Raw genomic sequence first — 8,733 nt, forward strand, 5'->3', positions numbered from 1 at the left:
GTGAACACGCAATCAACACGTTTATGAACTAGAAAGGGATCTGGTGTGACTTTGCTATTATTTCCCCTCCCCTCCTCCCCGCGCTGAGAATGAGTTTCCCCGGGCTCGTGTGCCCGCCTGGGAATCGGCTGCAGACGCCATGGCCCCGGGTCGACCACATGTTGCCCTGGGGTCCACCAGATGTCTCTGGCGAATTGGGGCCCTAGGGTGCTTGTGACGGTGTGGTCACTAGGTGTCGCTCTGGGCTCAGTATTCTTCCTTCTCGCTGTGACTTTGGTCTCTTTTTTTCGAAATTTCTTTCTTTCTTCCTCTTTTGCCCTGTTTCCATTTTCCCTTCTTAATCTCTTTCTCTCTTTTTGTTGCTTTTTTTCCACGGCAGATGGGTGATGTGTGTGTGGAGGAAACGCGGCGTCAGGGAGAAGACACATCTCACACGTGCTCGGGAACACCCGATCGTCACGCTTCTGAGTACCGACCGATGGATCTGGTCCCGAATTTTTTAATAGTTTTCTCCTCTCTCTCTCTCTCTCTCTCTCTCTCTCTCTCTCTCTCTCTCCCCCCCCCTTCCTTCTCTTTCCTTTCTCTCCCTTCCTTTCTTTCTTTCTCTCGCTCTCTCGCTCTCGCTCTTCTTTTCTTTCTGACAGAGTCTCTCGTTCTGTTGCCCTGGCTAGAGTGCCATGGCGTCAGCCTAGCTCACAGCAATCTCAAACTCCTGGGCTCAAGCGATCAGACTGCCTCAGCCTCCCGAGTAGCTGGGATTACAGGCATGTGCCAGCATGCCCAGCTAATTGGATATACGTGTGTGTGTGTGTGTGTGTGTGTGTGTATATATATATATATATTTTTTTTTTTTTTTTTTTGAAACAGAGTCTCACTCTGTTGCCCAGACTAGAGTGCCGTGGCGTCAGCCTAGCTCACAGCAACCTCAAACTCCTGGGCTCAAGCGATCCTACTGCCCCAGCCTCCCGAGTACCTGGGACTACAGGCATGCGCCACCGTGCCCGGCTAATATTTTTCTGTATATATTTTTAGATACTGTTTCTGTATATATTTTTAGATATATAGTTTCTTTCTATTTTTAGTAGAGATGGGGGTCTCGCTCTTGCTCAGGCTGGTCTCGAACTCCCGACCTTGAGCGATCCACCCGCCTCTACCTCCCAGAGTGCTAGGATTACAGGCGTGAGCCACCCCGCCTGGCGTGTACGTTCTGTATTCACAGCCAGACGGAAGGCAGGGAGAATGTTACCCTTTCAAAGCCCGCCCTGCTCGCCTCTCAGCCCACCGATGGCACTCTGAATCCCGTGGCATTCCTTCACTCAGCTGAATTCTTCAGCACCCGACCCCCCCCCCACCCCACCCCCGTGCCACGGGAGTTCGTTCTCATGGCAGAGCCATCGAGGCTGTTGCCACACGTGTTGTAGGTGCCTAGGCAGACTGTGCCCTGGCCCCGAGGAGGTACGGAACCGCCTATCGCCTCGGGAGGGAGGGACAAGATGTGTCCGTGTCCAAGGCGACGTCCTGTCGATCACGAGGAGGCCTGCAAAGGCTCGTATCTGCCAGGCATTGAGCCACATCACATGAAACACCGGTGTGTTCCTTCACTTAGGTGGTGTCGCGTGTTGATACTCACAGAGGATGATAAACCCACTCGCATGCCGGCTGAGCCCCCTGTGTCTCCTCCTCTATCCACTGAGGGAAAAAACCGCAACGAAAGGTAGAAAACCACAGGGGGGGGAAGACTGCCCGTCGCTCTCCCTATGTGACCGTCCGGAGTGCTCGTTCAGATGGGAGGAGGTGTGTTTGTGTGTGTGTGTGTGTTTCATTGATTTTGGTGCCATCTTTTCTCTGCAGCTGCGTCAGAGGACAGCGATTTTTCCGATTTTCACTCCGCTGAGTGAATTGCCTTTTGAAGAGAATGTCCACAGGAAGCCTACGGTCCTCCCGCGGGGGTGGCCCTCCTCTAGAAATGAATCTCGTTTCTTGAACGGAGGGGACTTGTTGACGCCATCATGCTTTCGGGACGACTTCTCAGACGCTAGCTTTGGACCGCAACATAGGTGCCCCCGACATTGCCTCAAGGGTTCCGTGGTGCCTCCTGTCAAGAGACCCCACCGACCGTCCCCAGCCTGCCCGCTCAAGGGAGCCGGGCCCCTTCTGATCTGTCCGCCCGCCGGTGAAGCTCCCTCCCGAGGGTCGGAAAGCCCACCTGTTTCCCAGTTCGGTTGAATGATGGGGCACCCGGGCAGGGCACTGGCACCGAGTGACTCCATTCTGAGTCTGTCTGCTCTGGGGGGCGGGGGCGGGGGCGGGGGCGGGGGCGGGGGCGGGTGGGGGGGCAGTTCCGTCTCGACCCGGTGGCCTCCTACCGACTGACTCGATGGGACGGACCATTCTCACTCAGGATCGTGTACCTTCTTGGCCTAGGCACATCCCGGCACTGAAAGCCACTTTTCGGGGACACTCTCCCACGTACAGATAGATGGCCTGCACGAGTGCTCTTCCTTTCTCGAAACACTGGAAATCTGTCCTCAATTTTACCTGACCTACCTGACGGTGTGTGATAAAGGAGCATAGAACCCTCAGCCACCCTCCACCTTCCCGCTGTCCCGAGAGACAGTGCCGAGCGTGAAATTCTATCCCTGACTCTCTGTGTCCACCGGAACGTGGCCTGACTGCAGTGACGTCAGCTACGTCAAGTCGTTCTCTGGGTAGGGAAAGAACTTAACCAGATAGGCCCTATCGGTCGCTTCTCTGTTCTGATAGTTTTGTGGCAGCCATTTCTTTCCCCCTCTCTTTTCTTTTTCTGTCTCTCTCCCCCACCCCCACCCCCAAATTCTTTCTACGAAGACGTTTAGGATGTCAGATTCTGGCCACATGCCCCCCCCTAGGCATACGGGGGCCAGCATAGACAAAGGTCTTCGGTACCAAGTGTTCATTCCACGGTGACAGATATTGCCACTCTTGTATTGACCAGGGCGAGATGGTGAGTGGGTCAACTCTGAAACTCCCTGTACTCTACTTCTCTCTTGGGTAGGTCCCTGCCCCAACCCTCCGGCTTCTAGCACACACCCAGGGGCACTCTCTCCTCTCTGGATAAAGTTCCAGATGATCCGATCCGCTCCGAGGAGGAAGGGGAGCTGGCCGGGCCACCCACTGTGCGCCCCACCCCCGTCAGTCATAGGGTCCGTTCTTTTCAGGATGACACCGGCAGCGGTTGCTGGGTGTCACCTAGCGGCCACTTTGATCAGACCTCGGGATCCGGAAAGTCAGGTGACGTTGGGAGTTTAAGAGCTGACTCCCGGGAGGTGTGGAGGGCGGGGAGGAGAGCACGGTCCGGACGGTCCCACCCTCTTCTTCCCGGGCCCGCAGCTCTGGGCCCGCCCGGGGCAGCCCTAGCCTCTAGCGGGTCTCCGCCCACCCGCCCTGTTGTCTGCGGGAGGCGCCCCTCCTCCCGCTCTCTGCCTCCTCCCGGGACCGTAGGCCTCTGCCCGTCGTCTTTTTTATTTTTATTTTTTCCCTTTTGTTTGTTTCTCTTTTATCTTGTGTTTTAGGCTTATCGAATATCATATCGTATAAAAACTTAAATCACAGAATGAATTATATTAAGTAACAAGATGTGGCTTTTTATCCTACGCCGAGAACGATGAATTTTTCTCTTCGTGTCCATTTTCCTGTCCTGGAAGAAATACAAAGTTGCTCGTGATACTTCCCCATCATCTTCCAGTTTCCCCGACTGTCAACACGATGTATTCGATCGTATATCTTTGTGTGTGCACGTGGGCGCCTGTACCTATTTCTTTTCGGCATCAGTCTCAGGTCTTTTGGCACCTAGGGGGGAAAAAGGAGAAACCAATAAAGGACAGAAAGACGTTCTGTCGTTTTACGCTCCCCACCACCACCACCACCACCACCACCACTTTTGGGAGCTTGTAGTCTGGCCTATGTCCCCAAGGCAGGTTAAATCTTTTCTTAAAACTCCCAAGTGGTCCCCTGCCCCGCCCCCCCCCCCCCAGGTGGGCGGCCGGCAGAGTTCACAGGCTTTGTTTTTGGCAGAGCCTGGACGATTGAAATAATTAACCACAATCAACGCTAAAGCTGAGAACCCCTCCCCCCCTCATTAAAAGCTCTGTATTTCTGCCTAGCCCTATGTTCGGGGAAATTCGGAGGCTTGAGATGGGAAGGTCTACCCTATTTTCTCCTTTACCGGCAAAATAGACTCTCTCTTTCCTTCCTCCTCAAACAGCTTGTCCTCGTTATTCGGCCTCGTGGGCAAGTGGCCGAGCTTTCGGTAACACCAAGTCTTCTAAGTTGTGTTGTGTTATCGGTCTTGTTTTCTTTCTTTTCTTTTCTTTTCTTTTCTTTTTTTTTTTTTTGAGACAGGATTTCTTTCACTCTGTCCTCTCCCAGGCCGCCTTGGCCTGATTGTAGCTCACAGCAAGCTCCAAATCCAGGGCTTAAGTGATCCTCTCTGCCTCAGCCTTCTGAGTAGCTGGGACTATAGGCAAATGCTGCCACACCCGCCATAATTTTTCTTTTTTTTTTTTTTGTTGGTAGAGATGAGGTCTCATCGTGTTACCCAGGCTGGTCTCCAGCTGCTGGGCTCAAGTCACGCTCCCGTCTCTGCCTCCCAAGTTGCGGGGATCACGGGCATGAGCCACCATGGCCAGCCAGGTTATTTAAAGGTGATCGCTTTGCTATCCTGATACAAAACCCCAAATGTGCGAGTTTAAGGCACCAGACGGAGGGAGTCCCCACACTACATCGTCACGAACATTGAGGGTGGCTCACGAAACAGCTGGGATGTGGCCACACAGTAGTGATCGAGGAGATATATTCTAGTGGGATAGCAGAAATATAGAATGTCCTGAAGACACTAAATGTCGGAATGCCACAGCAGTCAATGGCTGACAAACTTCCATTCCATCGTGTCATGGTAGGCGGCTTACTTTTCTCCTGCTCCCTCGGTATGATTAAGGCCTGACGTAGAAAATGTCTACGTCTCATCCAAATCCATCGAGACGATGGAAGGGGGAACTGGGAGAGGAATAAAGAAAAACAAGAGGGGGAGAAGGAGGAAACTGCCTCCCCTGCCCCCATGCTACCCAATTAATAAATGAAGAATGGGCCGGGCGCGGTGGCTCACGCCTGTAATCCTAGCACTCTGGGAGGCCGAGGCGGGTGGATTGCTCAAGGTCAGGAGTTCGAGACCAGCCTGAGCGAGACCCCGTCTCTACTAAAAATAGAAAGACATTATATGGACACCTAAAAATCTATATAGAAAAATTAGCCGGGCATAGTGGCGCATGCCTGTAGTCCCAGCTACTCGGGAGGCTGAGGCAGTAGGATCGCTTAAGCCCAGGAGTTTGAGGTTGCTGTGAGCTACGCCACGGCACTCACTCTAGCCTGGGCAACAAAGTGAGACTCTGTCTCAACAAAAAAAAAAAAAAAAATAAATGAAGAATGGCCTCTTCCCTCCTCTTCCCAACCCCTAACTATGCCTGGAGGTGTATCGTAGGCCTACAGTCCTAAGAAATGTACAACTACTGATAGTAATGGGAAGAAATGCAGTCTAATAGGTTTCTGTGCAGTGGGACACCTGGCCAGGGCACTTACGGTGAATGGAGCTTGCAGGGCGGGCGGGAGGTTGCTCTGGGTGAGTCTGTGAGTTGGCGGTGAGTGGTGAGTGAATGTGAAGGCCTAGGACATTACTTACTGTAGGTTTTCATAAACCCTGGACACTTAGGCCACACGACATTTACCTTTAGAAATTTCTTTCTTCAATAATACATTAACCTTAGCTTACTGTAAGTGTTTTCACTTCATAAACTTTTCCATGGTGGTTTGGCTTTTTTTTTTTTGTTTGTTTGTTTGTTTTTCTTTCTTTTAAACTTTTGGACTCTTTTGCAACACCACGACTTAAAACACAAATGCGTTGCACTGTTGTACACAGATATTTTCTTTCTCTGTGTCCTTATGTGTTCCGTAAGCTTTTTCCTACTTTTAAAGTTTTTATCGTTCTATGCACTTTTCAAAATAATAAAAACTAAAACGGGGGGGGGGGGTGGGAGAGGGAAGGAGAGAAATACACACACATGAATATGTTTCCCAAGTGAACTGAGGAAGGGGGCCGAGTCAAGGTTCTCAGGGAGCCACCAGTGATGAAACGGTCAGGCTCAGAATCAGCATTGCAGAGTGGCTGCAGAGCCGGGGGGCCTGGACTGGCTACCTGGACGACACTCCGTGTTTGGTAACTTGGCGAGTCATACATCCTCTTGAGCCTCAGCCTCTTCATCTGCAAATGCAGAAATCATGGTGCCTACCCCACAGGGATATTGTGCAGAGTGAAAAAGCAAATGCAGGCAAAGCCCACAGAAGCACGCGTGGTAAACAGTAAGCCTTTAATCGTGGTCACAGTCGTTGTTATAGGATCATCTTCCTATGTCCTTGTCTTTTAAAGATTAGCAGAACCTCCCAGAAGATGAGAATGGGCTCCCCCTGAGCAAGTCTCGGCTGTAAAGTCACAGGCATGTTGAGCATGTGGCACAGAAGGCAGAATAAAAACCTGATCCCGGAACATTATGTTCCTGCAGGACATGAAATCATTGAAGGTATGGGAAATCCTACCTCATATCCGTTTTACTAGAACACCTATGATTGCGTACGCACATGGACGCACGCGCACGCGCACCCCAAACTTTTTGAGCTTCACAAAACAGCGTAACCAAGGAACACACTATGATGCTTCTTAGCGATCTATTTAGGCCCAGGTTACTCGTCACTCTGAGCCTGCCTCCTTATCTGTCCAATGAGAATAGTGTTTGTCACAATTATCGTCATCGTCATCCTACCTAACGCTTCTGGTAAAATTGAAGTGTGAGAACACCCGCTAGACAGAAAATCCATGTTATCTCTCAATTTTTCTTCCTCCTGATTTCTATCTGAATCTGTGAGCTCGCTTTGGTTCACTTCGGTTTTTCAAGAGGCTCCGGTTACCTTCTCTCCCACCTATATCGGATTGGGTCTGACGGAAGAAAGAAGGAAAAAAAAAAAAAAAACATAGTAAAGAAAGCAGAACAACATTTGTTTCTGAAGCAACCGATCAAACATTGCTGATGAGCCGGTCTTTTCTATTTCAGTAAACCAAGGAGGCCTATTGTCACGAGGATGTGAGGGGCCCGGGTAAGATTGGATGATTACCCCTAAAGGAGACAAAGCAGACAGACTATGGCACATGTGATCTTAGCCAAGAGAATAAACAGTGACCTCTCTGCCGAGTTGGGCCTTAGCATACCAAAGGGAAATAAAGGTGTAATAGGATGCTCAATTTTTACTCTGGAAACAGAGGTTGGTTGGGCACTGAACTGAGAACACTGAATTTTTTACCCTCCTTGATATTCACATAGGCTTAGAGGAGGCAAAAAAAAAAAAAAAAAAAAAGAATACTGAGCCTATAAGTCATCCCTAAAACTCGGATTTTATGTTCCCTTGCCTTTTCATAACTGAGCAACACACAACATTAAAGAATGGACACAGGCCGGATGCGTTGGCTCAGGCCTGTAAACTTAGCACTCTGGGAGGCCGAGGCGGGAGGATCGCTCAAAGTCAGGAGTTCGAGACCAGCCCGAGCGAGAGTGAGACCCCCCGCCCCCGTCTCTACTAAAAATATAGAAAGAAATTGTCCAGACAACTAAAAATATATAGAAAAAAATTAGCCGGGCATGGTGGCACATGCCTGTGGTCCCAGCTCCTGGGGAGCCTGAGGCAGGAGGATCGACTGAGCCCAGGAGTTTGAGGTTGCTGTGAGCTAGGCTGACGCCACGGCACTCACTCTAGCCCGGGCAACAGAGTGAGACTCAGTCTCGGGGGGGGGGGGGGGACCCAAAAACAAACAAACAAACAAAAAAACTGGAAGGGACACAGACTTCCACAGGTTTGTGTGTGGCCCCTTTTACTTATTAACGCTACAGGACCTTAATTATTTGTGCTCTGAATCTGATATTCAAATTATCCTTGTGGCCAACGCGTTTGAACAGTAGATGGTAGGGGAAGAAGAGTTCACCTCCTGAATAGATGACAAGTAACGGGAGTACTGGTGAAATTACAAGTGGCTTACGTTTACACACTGAAAATCCCAGTTAGCCGCTACCATGAGTTCAAAGAAGAGATCTAAATTTCTGACCCTATGACCCTAAAAGATATTTCCTCCCATGGTGTCACAGATAAAAATAAAACTGCATCCTAGCACTTTGGGAAGCCTAGGGGGAAAGGATCGCTTGAGGCCAAGAGTTTGAAGTTGCAGTGATCTATGATGATGCTACTGCACTTTAGTCTGGGAAACAGAGTGAGGGCCCGTCAAAAGAAAAAAAAGAAAAAGACAAAAAGAAAGAGAGAGAGAGAGAGAGAGAGAGAGAGAGACAGAGACAGGAAGACACAAGGAAAGAAAGAAAGAGAGAAAGAAGAGAGGAGAAGAGAAGAGAAGCGTCAATCTATCCATTGCATTTTCTACCCTTTAGGTGACTGGGCTTCAGCAGGGTGATGTGATCTGACAAAGTTCATGTTGCTAAGAAATAAAGCACTCTGACCAGAAGAGCACTGTGAGAGAGAAGAGGGGTTTCGGGGCCTTTCCTAATTGGATCTGCCGGTAAGGTCGGAGAAATGAGTTCTGTTTCCCTATGACATGGTATTTTCCTCACAAGCATGGTTAATGGCTCATATGTCTCTAGACTGCTGCAG

The 8,733-nt window shown here is 50.1% G+C and overlaps 1 pseudogene; it reads right to left on the reverse strand.

Annotated features, from left to right (window-relative positions):
- The window catches only part of LOC138380420 (small nucleolar RNA U13), a 92-nt pseudogene extending 52 nt beyond the window's left edge, over window positions 1-40 (reverse strand).
- Window positions 41-8,733: the final 8,693 nt, after the last annotated feature.

This window comes from Eulemur rufifrons, unplaced genomic scaffold (assembly GCF_041146395.1).
Source record: "Eulemur rufifrons isolate Redbay unplaced genomic scaffold, OSU_ERuf_1 scaffold_420, whole genome shotgun sequence".
In the NCBI taxonomy this organism is placed as follows: domain Eukaryota; kingdom Metazoa; phylum Chordata; class Mammalia; order Primates; family Lemuridae; genus Eulemur; species Eulemur rufifrons.